Here is a 13,834-nt window from a genome sequence, read left to right on the forward strand (position 1 = left end):
AAAATCACAACATACACACCCACACAAACACACCGGTAGAAGCGAAATAGTCTATGAATAATGATGATCACGAAGATGTAGGAATGGGCAGGAGCAAAGCAAATGCAACAAAACGATTTATGCTAGACAGATAGCGGCGCAAAAACAGACAAACAGACAAACAACAAAAACAGAAATAATGCTACAAATAGATACAAATAAAAGAAACAAAAAAAACAGAAACTTTGTTATGTTAGTAAGGCGAAAAACACACACACACACACACACACAAAAGGAAGTAAACTCACACACATGCAAAGGCAGTGCAGAGAGAGAGCGAGGAAGCGAGAGAGCGAGCGTAGAAGTGAGATGGCTCCGAGAGAAGATAACGTTAAAAGTAGAGAATTAAATAAACAAACAAAAAATGCGGATCTGGTTTAGTTCATTGTTTGCTTCATACACCATGGTCACAATCGTTTTTATACGTTTTATTTTCTACTCATGTAATGTAATGTGTTTTTCTTTGTGTAACGCATTCGGAAATATATTTTCCTTTTGTTGTGAACAGTGATTATTCACCATTTCTCGTTTAATTGCCTTTGATTTTAGCACTCCAGTTGTTAATTTACCAAATGTTTTAAAAATTTCTATAAAAAATTGGAAATTGTTTGTTAATTTTTTACAACGAACTGGTAAACAAAATATGCAATGTCATCCGTACACCAGGAAAAAGAAAACCCAAACGAAGATGTATCATGTTTGTATCGTGTTACTAAATGTCTCCCTAAGAGTCTCATTTTTTCATTACATTTTCTTTCTCCCCTTTCTTTTGGTCGCTTGTAAAGCGAGAGAGTAAGTATAACTATGTAGGGAACGTTGAAGTGTTGCTGCAAAAAAGAGACACAAAACAAAGAATAAGTAAATCAATCAGCCTAAGTCTTGTTATGAGTGTTATGAAATTGATTATCAAACGATCAAACGAACGTTAAAACGAGCGCAGAAACTGAGACAGTTAAGAAACAAAGCGAAGAAATCAAATAAGACGTGAACGTCAGCAAACATGTTTGAGAGATTGTGTAGTGTGAGTGTGAGTGTATCGCAAATATTATCGCAATAGAGGAGGACTATGATAGAAATGACGGATTGAAACGTCAAAGAAAATAAGTCTAATTGAAGAGAAAGAACAAGATTTAAATCATAAATCCATACACTCACGCCAACACACATTAAAGCTCATACACCGACATAAACACACACACATCCCTACAAGCAACGCGTCACATAAAACTGCCCGATTGTTGTAAATGAAAAATAAATAAATATATTATAAAGATTAATAACGCGATACTACCACAAACAACACGGCGAATGGATATATTCATAAAAGAGAATACAAATAAAAGTAACAAAAAAAAACAAACAAACAACCCTTACATTATTGCACTGTGTATGTGTGTGCGTTTGTCACTCGCTCCGGTGGGACAGTAAACACGTAAACACGCGAGCGATTAAATAGTATGGTAAAGGAAAAATAAAATAAAAATGGTACCAAATCAACCGAGCGCTCGTAAAAATAAATAAAAAAAAAGGTAATTAAGTAATTTAAAAGATGAATAAACAAACAAAACACAGAAAACACTCTAGTACACTGCGAAATCGCTCCTGCTTAAGCTCTTAATCAAGTGTCCTGAATAGGAACCGGGTAGTTTGAAAAAAATAAAACATGGATGCGACTATGTCGTGAGCAATTATTAATAAAAGTAAACACATACGATGCAACCATTTTGATGATGATGATGATGATGAGTCTATATTTTGTTAGATATAAACTTTCCAAACATCTCTTTGTGCTGATTTGTTTGCAAACATCAATCGCAACATTACAAACAGATGCAATTAATAAGAACACACATTCACTTACACACTTTCATAAACAGCACACTACCTTAAGACCAGTAGTGGGTCGCACGTGCCCAACGCAGGCCGAGGTTTTGTTACCCGTTGGTTTTCACACAGACACAGCTGTAGACTTAAGGAGAAGAAAGAGATAGAGAGAGAGAGAAGGAGATAGAAGATTGCCAGTCCTATAGCCGCCGCCATTCGCTGCCATTCGCCACTGCTGCCGTAAACCATACTTTCTCTCTATCACAAAACCACATACAATACATCGACACGCACAGAGAGACACACACACAAATACACGCCAAACACAGGAACGTGAGGGGAAAAAATCCAGAAACCAGCTGATTAAAGGGAAGTAAACACGGAACAGAAAATGGAAAACGAAGAAATGTTAAGTAAAGCATAAGACAAAACAAACTATTATTAGCTAAAATTTGCAGCAAGCTCTTGTACGAAAGTAAATAACACAAACAAAGAAAGCAAACATACAAACTCACACATGTTAAAAGAGAAAAAACAACGTTTAATATAAAACTAAAATGGAAGAGTAACACGTAACCAATGAACCACATAAACGACATGAAAGTTAAGTAAAGTGATGATGAAAGAGAGCAAGAAAAAAGGAAAAGATAGAGAAAGAGATAGCGGAGATAAGAAGAAGAAGAAGAAGAAGAAAAGGTAAAAGAACTAGAAAGAGAAGCGCAGATTGTGAACAAGTTTAAGAAATAAGAAACGATGAAAGGAAAACAAAAAAAACAGAGCCGAAGCCGATCATGTATGCTGATTATGTAGAATGCAGAGTTTAAATTACTAAAACAAGCTAAATTGTAAGAAAATCCAGTTGAACGGTAAAGCCGCAGCCGCCGAATGAAGGTTACTGCGAAACGAATGGGAATGGTGTTGGTTGCGTTGGGGCCGTGTGACAGCAGCGATCCCGGAGGAAGTGATCCGATCCGATCCTCGTGCATCATGGTGGAACTGGCCAGACGGACTCTGGGCGTGTGTTTTGTGGCATGGTGAGAGGAAGGATCAAAGAGCGAATACGGAGGAGGAGTGTGAAAGCAAGAGAGCATGAAGGAAAGAAAGCGAGACAGTGTACCGGGTGACGGCAGTGAAATGTAGCAGTACGTAGCACCATGTACGAGGAGACCGATACCAACTGCGACAAAGAACCATCATATACCGAATGGACTATAGTTTCTGAATGAATAAACGAAAATTAAGAACCTGAAAGATTTGTCAAATAAAACAGAGAAATAGTATTGAAAAAAAAATTACAAAACTACATAGCCGACGATTTTTTTGGGTGTATTGAACGAGCGAGAAAGAAAGTTCAAAACGACCTTTGACAAGTTATCGGTACGATGTTTGAGAAATTGTTTGTACTGCGGTGATTGTTGGAACTTTTCACATCAAGCGATTTGTAGGTATTACTTCAAAAGAAAGAAAATATATTTTTAATTTAAATGGATCACGAGAATGATACAAAATGGAAATTAAAAGCACAGAAGTTAAAAAACGAACCAGCGTATCACCGCACTCTGTACGCTAACTGACCAGGAGTAACGCTTACTAGCGCCATCTATTGGTCAGTAGCAGCGATAATATGGGTGTTGGAATTTCCGAAGAAGGAATTTAGACTTTATAGCTGCTCGTTTTATAACATTCATTCGAATGCATTTGCATACAAAAAGCAAATTTTGATTGCAAATTACATCAAACTGTGTAAAAATACTGATTTTTTTCTAACAAAATCACAAACACTTTCGATCAATCCACATCTACGCCACTGCGCCTCCAAGGGTTTGTAACGCTTTTTGCTGTAACGCTTGGTTTGCGTGTGCGTCTTCAGCATTGCATACTAACAGGCGCTTGGGGCAACGAAGAAACCAAACGCTGCTTAGCTGCTGCAGACCATTATTTCAACAATTTCAACAATGATTTATAATTATTACAATAACAGTATCGTTTATATTTATTCAGGATCGTTTGAAAACAATACTCTTCAATAAATTAAAAACTGTTTATTCTGGTATATTCTCAGAAATATTAAAATGCACACATCGTTAATCGATTGGTGCGCCCATCGCTTTGAAAGCGAAACGTACGAGCTCAACAACCCCTTTGCGCTACTTCCGTCTGCAGACGAGCGCTGCACAATAGCGACGACCCTTCGTCCACTTGTCTTTTGTTGTTAAGAAATATTACAACGCAAAAAATGTGTATTCATTGCCAAAAATGAAAAGTCTGCCTTATCCTTTTACCAAGCATTGACCAAGGACATCTTCACTCGGGTTTTGTGAAGGGTCGTGTTGTGGCACCCTACCGAATAATAATAGAATAGTAGTAAAAGAAAGAAAGAAAGAGAGAGAGAAAGAAAGAAAGAGAGAGAGAGCGATAGAAGACTGGCGAAGGGCTGACTCATACGGTTTGATGCTGCGACTCGTTCCCCCTTTGTCTAGGTCGCTTGCCACCGTTAGTATTGGTGACGGCACACACTGAAATATCCTGCGAAAGTGAAAACGCTAGGAACGCTCCAATGTCGCCAACGGATGAGCCGAATTTTACGCATATTTTCCCAGCAGCAGCGGGATCACTTTCTCCTATACGGAGAGCCTGACGGTGTCACACACGTACACAGGCGCACACAATAGCATAAATTTATCGGTGGTGTGTGTGTGTCTGTATGTATAGGATTGCTCCGACAGGACATTCGAAACGGTGAATGGAAAACGGTGACAATCGCCCAATCCCTACAGCTTACACAGACACACAAACGGTACGGTAGCAACCGTAGCATCGCGTGCTCCTGTGGGATCGCCTTCGTGAAAGAGAGGATGGAGAGAAGAATGTTGCCTTTCGCGTGGAAATCGTGCTCGGGTCGCTAGAGAGTCGCGTGGAAAAGCGTGCGCAAGCAGCGGCCGTTTCCCGACGGCGATAGGCGAAGGCTTTCGGTTTCATTTCAACGGTTCAATGCAAAGGAATTTTGGCAAGCGGTGCCACACCGAGCCACACAGCCACAGTACGTACTCACACAAATGCACGCACACACACACACACACAAACAATGAATGGAGAAAGCGCGCAAAGGGGGGGAAGGAATTCATACAGGTGTGTCGCCGTTTGGCGCGAGACTCGACGGTTTCGATTTTTGGCCACTTGGGCACGTGCTGCGTCTAGGCGAAGAGTGTGGGAGATTACGGCTTGACTACAACCGCACGAAGCCAAATTTATGCGAAATTGGTTTTAGTTGCTGGCTGCGAGTGTTTCGTTCACACATAACTAGCAACGCCCCGAAATGAAACACAGTAATTTCTGTGTGTATATGTGCCGACTTAAGAAATAAAGTAAATAACAGATAAAAAGAAAAAATAGAACATATATAACCAACAAGAACTATTACAGCTAGTACGGAAATAGACAAAGCAAACATTTATTCCACAAAATAGTTCAAACAAATGTTTTCGGCTAATACCTTCGCCACACTCAGCGCCAGCAACGGAAAAGTCACGACCCGATCCGAACCGAGCTAAGGGAAGAGACGGGCCGCCCAGACGTGCCAGAAAGGAAAATATGCGTAAAAGGGCCTGTGCGAAACCGCATGCCGTGCAATATCACCCCCGAACGGTGGTTGTTTATTGTTTTTGAGCCTATGGAAGAGCGGGGAGGGACGACCAAAAGGACGCTTGAGACGGGCGCGGGACGAGGATGCTCGATACCGTGAATCACTGGGAAGAGCCAACTTGCCAACATTTCGCCACCGTGCGCCAAAATTGTGATCCACGATCGAACCCCCGAAAAAGGAACCGCCTTGCGATGGCGAAGAAGACAGACAAAAAGCGAAAGAAAACATGGCAAAAGCAATCCAAGCAAAGATTGAGATAAAACAATGTATGTGTGCGTGTGTGTGTGTGTGTGTGAGAGAGAGAGAGAGAGAGAGAGAGAGAGCCATGTCGTGGTTCCCCAACAGAAGTAACCTCTCGCGAATGCCCCCAAAACTCACCCCTTTTCTTACAACACAAAGCCGACGACGATGACTTCACGCATCGAAGAGCCCTTGGAGCTCTCTCTCTCTCTCCCTCTCTCGCTCTCCCACACAAATGCTATCTCTCATGCTTATACGGTGCTTGTGTTAGTGTTTCGCGCGAGCGGATGAACGATAGGGGACGGTGGGGCCAGCAGCTACCCCTCCCCCCTCCCCCCCTCACAGTGTATGGATACACATGCGTATGGGAAACACATGGGTGCCGATGATGCCATGCCGCCACGGAAGACGACCGACGGAGAATCGGGCCCGCTTCGGTACTCCCAACGCGGCTGCTGCTGGGTTCGGGTTTGGCGAACTTCGGCTTCCGACTCGGGACTTGCCGAGCGTCGGGTGAAGCGATGCGACCGGGGCCGGGCCGGGACAGGTAGCAATAACAATGGCCAACGGAGGGGCCGCCATTCTTCCCACCACACATCCCCCCCTCGGGTGCCGTATGATGATGGGGGCCCGCGCCGTCAGCGCGCTCGCGGCAGCCGACAGTTTGGTGCTAGTGCTCGAAGCGACCGTGTGTGTGCGACAGTGCGTGTTGGCGTCGTTACCCGCGGTGCGGTTTCTTTCCGTTGTTTTTTCCCCCCCGATCTATTCTGTGCGTGTCGTGTCGACGACGACGACGGCGGCCAGTCAGTCTGTGTCCTTCCGCTCTTTCCTTCGTGGCAGCCCCACCCAGTGGCCAGGAGTGTGTTGTTCTCGCTGCGTGTTCGTACCGCTGGGAAGCTGGTGTGCCTGGACCGCAAGTGGCCATTCCAGCCCGACATCCGGGGCCGCAAGCCACGTGCAAAGAGGTGCGTCCAGAGGCTGGGTGGGTGTTAGAGCGCCGCTCTTCACCGAACAACCGGAACGTGTTTCGAGTGGCACACAAAAACCGCGCTGCCCCGACCAAGCCACAAAATTCTCGAACGCTCCCAATCGCTCCGTCTAACGCCTATCGATCATCTGTATCGACCGTGCGTTACCACCGGTGGACACGCTGTAATAAAACACACACACACGCCCGTGCACACGCTTACATGCATAGAGCACTGCTAACGAGTCTAAGTAGGCCCGCGCTGTCAATCAGATAGTAAACTGTCAAGCGAAAGGGAAGACCCGATACGCGATTGAGACGGGCCATTGATACGGGCTTTGTTTTGTTTTTGATTGTGTGTGTGTGTGTGTGTGTGGGGGAGATCAAACATGCTTCGGGCGTACACAATCACAGTTCACTTTCACTATCGAATAAGACAAACGCGTGCTGTGTGAATCGTTTGCGTGTGTGTGGTTCCATCCGTTCTGCTGCAGTTTCGTGTTGCAACTAACGCTGGCCGTTTACATTTACGATAAGAACGCGCACTGAACGGAAGAGTGAAGAGAACGTTTCCTTTTTCCAAAAGTTCGCTTATCTAGCTCTCCCCCCTATCGGGTGAGTTTGTGTGCCTTCTTGGTTCGATTTTTACAGCCTCGCTAGTGCAACCCCTTTCCAGCCGGTGAACTGTAGCGGTGTGCGGTATGCGGCAAAGAGGGACGGGGGGAAGTGTTAAATGCGCCTTTCCGTACGACACGCCAAACGAGATACGTCGCCATGGAAACCCGTGGTAGTAGGCAGGCCGAGAGTGATGCGATCTTGTTTGGCGATCTGCTGTGATGTAAACTGCAATCCATCGATTTCACCTGTGCCGTGTGTGTGTGGATGTGTGTGTGTGTGTGTGTGTGTGTGTGGAAAAGGAGTATCGATACTAGCCCCCCCCACCAGCACTTTTATGACACAAATCCTCCTCGCACTCCACCCACCACACTCACATACACCCAGAGGAAGTCGAAAGAAAGTGAAGAAACAGTGCGACAAAGCCCGAAGTTCGCTAATCTCGTTAATGTAATTAGAGGAAGCGCGGGAAACGCGTCCAATATCGAAGGGTATTTGCTAGGCTTTCTGTGTGCGTGTGTCGGTGTGTGTGTGTGTGTTCTGTCGAGCAAGTGCAAGAAACGTGATGGACGGGTTTCTTTGGAACATGAGGTGGAACGAGGCGAGTTGCCGTGCGGTAGTTCCTTTTTTTTGCTTGCTGGTGTCGTTATTACCTCTGTGTAGTGTGTGTATGTGTGTGTGTGTGAAGGCTTTTGCCAGTGACCGTGGATGTACAAGCGTCTTAGCGAATGTGAAGGCAACGAGAATGGAAAACGGTAGTACACGGTTCTTGATAGAAAAAAAAAACGTCTGAAAGTGTGCGAAAAGTGGTTTAATGTTTGCGTAAAGTGGATTGAATTACACATGTTTTATTTTAATTTTGATGTTTTTTGAAAAAAAAATGGAGAAAGGGAGAGAGGGAGACAGATATAGAGAGTCGAACATACAAATATAAAATTGGTCACAATATCTGCGCAAATTCAAACGTGACCAAGACTTTATATATTGTTTTCCCCAACCACTCACAAGCACGATCAAGTTGCTGCTCTGTTCTTCGAACGGGTTTTCCGCCCCATCGTGTCTTTCCTCCACTTTCCCATCTCCTCCGCCCCCAATCTCACTCCTTCCCCATCGCATGTATCCAGGGGCCACTAGACATAAAACAATGATGATTGACAGGAAAAGCCCTGCCAGAGTAATGTTTCCTTTTCCTGGTATCGAGCATTGTCCCGAGCATTGTCAGTTTGTCACCCGTTCCCTTAAGACACTTGTCACAATTAGGGAAACGGATGGCACCACGGAAACCGGGCGGTGGGTTTTCACTGCAACTACAATACTTGCTAGGGAAACCTTTCGCGAACGGGCCATACAGTATCAGCTTCCAACATTACTATTGGCAGCGTTCTGCGCAGAGCCGTGCAAGAAAGGCTCAGCGATGGGAAGGCGGGGCAAATTCAAGGAGCAATTTTCCTTTCCCAAAAACAACCGAAAAACTTGTTGGCAATACAGGTGAAGTAGGGGAGGGGGGAGAAAGTTTTAACATTTCTTGTAACGCCCATTTGGCAGGCCGAGTGCCGAGTGAAGAAACAAAAGGTTGACATGTTAATTTTAAATCGAGCTTAAACTTTACTACGAAAAGTCACTCGCAATGGCTCGTTTCACATTCCACTCGAAAGGCACACTCTTTAGCACTCGCCATTGGGTTGGTAGTTGCATTATTGAGCATCCGGCCGCAAGGGGCGATGAGGAAGCGAATGGACATTTTGCTTCATTTCATCTGTTCTGATCGATACGTAAATCGTACGACAGCGGAGAGTGTTCTGCATTATTCGTTCCTGCTAGTAAAATAAATCATATTCTGATAGTTTAGCTCTCTCTCTCTCTATCTCTCTCTCTCTCTCTCTCTCTCTCTCTCTCTCTCTCTCTCTCTATCTCTCTGTGAGGCGATGACTCAATACTCAACAGCAAAGGTGGCTTTAAACTAAGCTGTCGGGTTTACGCTGTCAGCGGGGAACAAACCGATGCTACTGCCCACTTTAAGCTTATCACACTATCCCCCCGACAGAGAGAGAGAGAGAGCAAGAAATAGAAGAATGAGCATGGGATTTGATGGCACTCTGGTGTTGGCTGTGCTGGTGAGGGTGGGGCCCGAACAGTTGATTGTAATTAAATCACTTTCCGATGCAACAGGAAACCATCAGCGTGCAGCACTTGGTGTGTGTGCTGGCATCGGACCGGCAGCATAGAGATCATCAGACCGGTCGAATGCAGATGCAGATGAGCGGCACAGTATTTATTTGTCCAAGTTGATGCGGGAAAGGTTTTGCTCCGGTGGTGTAGACTTTCGGGACTGGCTGGGCTGATGGTGGTTGCAAATGCGGCTGTGACCATTGCACGATTTGTTTGGCACATGTTGAGTTAAAATGATCAGAAAGTTGATTCGCAAGTGTTTGTTTTCTTTCGTGCGCTTGGTGTGAGAATTGATTGGGAGCTAAATTGTTATTAAACAATTTTACACTTTTGATATCGATAAGCGACGGTGCAGTTTGTTGTAGGTGTTGCTTAAGATTTCCTGAGAATGAGTTTAACAAGTTTTAGATAGATTCAACATACTTGTTTTTGGAAGCCATCTTTCAATTGATTCTATAGGCCTATGATCTTGTCAAGCTGTCTGCCTAATCTATCCAAGCTTTCCTTATCGAACTAACAAGTTAATAGCAATCAATAAGTAATAAAATGCTACTCAAACATATTTTTTCTGTGCCTATTGGCTTTATTCCTATGTCAGAGAATAAAGCCAATAGGCACAGAAAAAAACTGGTTTTTGAAAAGTCATATAATTTGTTGGCCTAATACCTTGTTTAGTTCATTTAGACTACGCATTTATGTAGCCACTCACGTACAATAATTAAAAAATGTTTGTAAAAAACATAAAACTCGAAGGTCTCATATTTAGCTAGTTCAAAATAGTGGTGAGAGCTTAGAATCGGACCTACCCGATTCCCATGCCGTGGTTGGAATCAATTCCGGAGCCTATTCCGTTGTTGGAATCGATTCCGATTTCGGAGCCGATTCTGGAGTTAACGCCGGAGCCGATTCCGGAATCGGAATTGACCTGGAAATCGCAATTTGCTCCGGAAACGGAATCATAATTGACTCCAGTATTGGAATTAGCTCCGGAATGAGAATCAGTTCTTAAACTGAAATAAGAAGCTCCAGAAGCGCAATCAATCCGAGAATCTCCATGAGAATGGACAGTTTACTAGTAAATTTAGATCCTTTGCGGCTATCAATACGTAGTATCATTGGACCAAATGCCTATTCTTATTGGAATGCCGAAACTGTCTCCGATTTCGAAGCCGATTTTGATTTTGGAGCCAATTCCGATTTGATTCCGGACTCGTTTGCAATTCCGAAACCAATTTGTAATCCGGAACCGTCTGTGGAGCCAATTCCGGAACCGATTCCAATCCCAAAGCCGATTTTGGAACCGATTCCGATTCCTGAAACGACCCCGGAACCAATTCTAGACCCGATTTCGAAAATGATTCTGGAAATTGCTTCCGAACCTACTGCTTGGAATCGATTCTATAAAACTACGGAGCCATCGATTCCAACGAAAATTTATTTTTTCTCATCACTAGTTCAAATGTCAAATCATTAAAAAAAAAGTTCAGGTCGTTAAAGTGTGAATTTAGAGCATAATATGTTTTTTTAATAGTAGAAATTAATTCGATTTAGCTGATGGAATAACATTCAAAATTAATTAGGCAACGGTTCCGCTGGCCCGAAGCGAAAAAGTCAACCATAAAGCTGTCCGGCGAAGCAAATTTCACACCCACATCAATTTCACTTTTATTGTGCTCGCGAGCTCAAACTTTTCTAATAACATCCGCCGATGGAACCATTTCCCCGTCGACAATCAAATGCACGGCTCTTAAAAGCGAACCCCCCTCATCCGCCCCACAAGCTCAGAACAGATGTGATGCAGCAGTGGAAATAAAAACGATTCTTAAGATCCATTTACCCTCCACCGCACTCCCATCAACACTGCCGGCTGTCCCCCGGCCCAAAGATGAAAGCAACCGTGCCGTCTGGCGCTGTCGCTTCTGCACCGGGAACCTGGAGCCGGGGTTCTCCCCGGCTGAACGAGATTTTTTTTTAAACGAAACCTCACACTCACACACTTAAGCGTCTTGTAATTATTGTACGAACGAGCAGTCACGGCTGCAGGTCGTCTGTGTACACATGTATGTCTTCGCCCTGCGTGGTTGGTGGTTGCGATGTGTGTCCTTAACGATAACGATGAACACGCTGGAACGAAACAGCACGAAAAAAGCACACAAAAAAGCAAAACAACCTCACACCGGCTCATCCACGCGGGAATAACGTCATCATCCGAGGGCCCATTGGCAAGGATGTGTTTGAGGCCGTCCCGGCGTATCTCGAGCCCTTGCCGCAAACGACCAGTTTGGGGCGCACCGGGGTCCCCGCGCGCTAAACACCTGAGGAGCAGCGGTTGAGCAAATTTGTGTACCACCAACCGCCGTTTTATGCTGCATCTCTGGTTCCCGTGTGTTTCGGTACCGTCGCTTAAGCAGCCGATGAGGATGATGATGATGTTGAGGCTGAAGCGTAGATAGATTGTGTAAATAAGGTGTACCGTGCTGGATGGGCACGTTTTGTGGCGGATTCCTCACCGCCAGAGCAAACTCTCACTTGGCACGCTGAAGTGATACAGCAGCGTTAGGGTCTCCATTAACTGCAAATTTATGGTACATTTATGGTAAAACAGTGTGTGTGTTTTGCTAAATAAAAAGGAAATCGGTCTTTGGAGCTGCTTTTCGCTTAAAAGGGTGTTGGATGGACCAAACGTCTTTATAATTGCGATATTTTAAAGGGAAACATTTTGATACCCGCTCATTACGAGACAATGCAATGTAAATTACCGATCGCCAAATTACCCCCTGCACAGGCGAGTGAATCAAAGTATCGCACAGTCAAGTGTCTAGACTGGTTTTATGACACACACATACAAGCACAAGCCTTAAAGTCATTACTTGGTACGAAGTCGCGATGGTAGAGAAAAGCAAGAAGCAACGCCACACGACGACCTGGCTGCCGATGGAAGTGTAACAAGGGCGAATGCCTTCGGCGCTGAACCTTCTTAGAGGGAAATAAGCCTGTTGGGGCACCGTCTGTACCGAAGCTGCTCCGTGTACGTGGCCCCTTGCACACGGCCGCTTTGGGCATGCAAGAAGAATCGCACGCAGTCGAAATCGATGGAAGGGACGGCCCTAGTAAATTGCCACTGCAAAGTGGGAAGAGAGCGAACATAGCATCGACAGCTCCATCCCACACGCGCACATACACCGAGGGCCACGTGCACACCATGGACCACCCTCCCCCCCACGGGCTGCAAATGGGTATGGCTTTTCATGGTTGCTTAAATTCATCGTCATCGCTTTTTTTTTGTTTACTTTGCCGTTGCATTTCTCGATCACTCGACTCTTTGCCATCATGGCCAGTCGGTCAGATGTGGTGGTAATATGCACCGCACGGAAAGATGCCATTAGCACGTGTGGTGTGGTTGCAGCACAGGGTCACAACAACAACAACAACAACAAAGTGACCAGCTCAGCTCAACGCATAAAGCCAAACAAAAGCCGAACCGTTTCATTCGCCTTAATTGATGCGCTCGGGTGCACCGGTATAGATGCACCGTTGCTATGGATACACGGTGGAAACAGGTTTCAGTTTGTGTTTTTTTGTTTTATTTATTCGCTCGCCCTGTTGCCGGTGACGTCGTGCATATCTCGCGCGCAATATCGACGATGATCGACGCTGATGGTGCGGCCACTGTGACAACATTGATGCATCGGATAGAAGTGGTGGGTTGGTTGCAGTGCAGTGGGGTGCAGTGGTGTATAGTGTAGTGGCTCAATTATGGGGAGTGAATGTAGGTATGCGATCTTTTTTTTTTGTAGCTCCCGAACGAACCAGCTACAGGGTGGATGGAATAATTTCAACATTGAATATTCATCTTTTATCTTATAAGCTCGCATGTATGCAATTTTCATAAGGTTTATTCAATGGTTAAGGTCGCTTTGAAAGTGGAATTTTGATATAGAATATCCAATATTTATTATACCTTTGATATTCTCTTCAATACTCAGAAGTATGTAGATGGAGGTAGTGTTTGCAACATATTTTGAAAATATAAGGAAATTAGTTTAATATAAGAAATCCGATTGCGGAGGCGCAGTGCACAATATGTTTCTGGTACGTTCCTTGTACATTGCTGTACAATAGATTGATGTTTTGCGACAGTCACACCACGGGCAAACTGTAACGCACGCGCAAAGAAAGCTACGTGAAAGGGAGCGGAGACCATGCGGAGAGGAGTCGCTGTGGGAATGTAATATTGCCAACATCGGCGCTAAGCAAACAAAGGCTTGGAGAAGCAAATGATCAACAAAATGATGAGATGTAATAAACCTACAAACGGGTAAGGCCGTATGGGAAGT

At 44.7% G+C, this 13,834-nt stretch overlaps 1 protein-coding gene across 4 annotated transcripts in view; it reads left to right on the top strand.

Moving 5' to 3' along the window:
* The first annotated feature begins 6,380 nt into the window (after positions 1 to 6,380).
* Positions 6,381 to 13,834, top strand: part of LOC1273108 (sodium/calcium exchanger 3) — a 117,724-nt gene continuing 110,270 nt past the window's right edge. Inside the window, exon 1 of one of the 4 annotated variants that reach the window (XM_312055.6) lies at positions 6,381 to 6,473. The gene's annotated coding sequence lies outside the window, so the exon portion shown is untranslated. Of the gene's footprint in view, positions 7,329 to 13,834 lie in introns of all 4 variants that reach the window. The other 3 variants (XM_061645309.1, XM_061645308.1, XM_061645307.1) reach the window with 3 other exon arrangements.

The sequence above is a fragment of the Anopheles gambiae genome, chromosome 2 (assembly GCF_943734735.2).
Source record: "Anopheles gambiae chromosome 2, idAnoGambNW_F1_1, whole genome shotgun sequence".
NCBI lineage: Eukaryota > Metazoa > Arthropoda > Insecta > Diptera > Culicidae > Anopheles > Anopheles gambiae.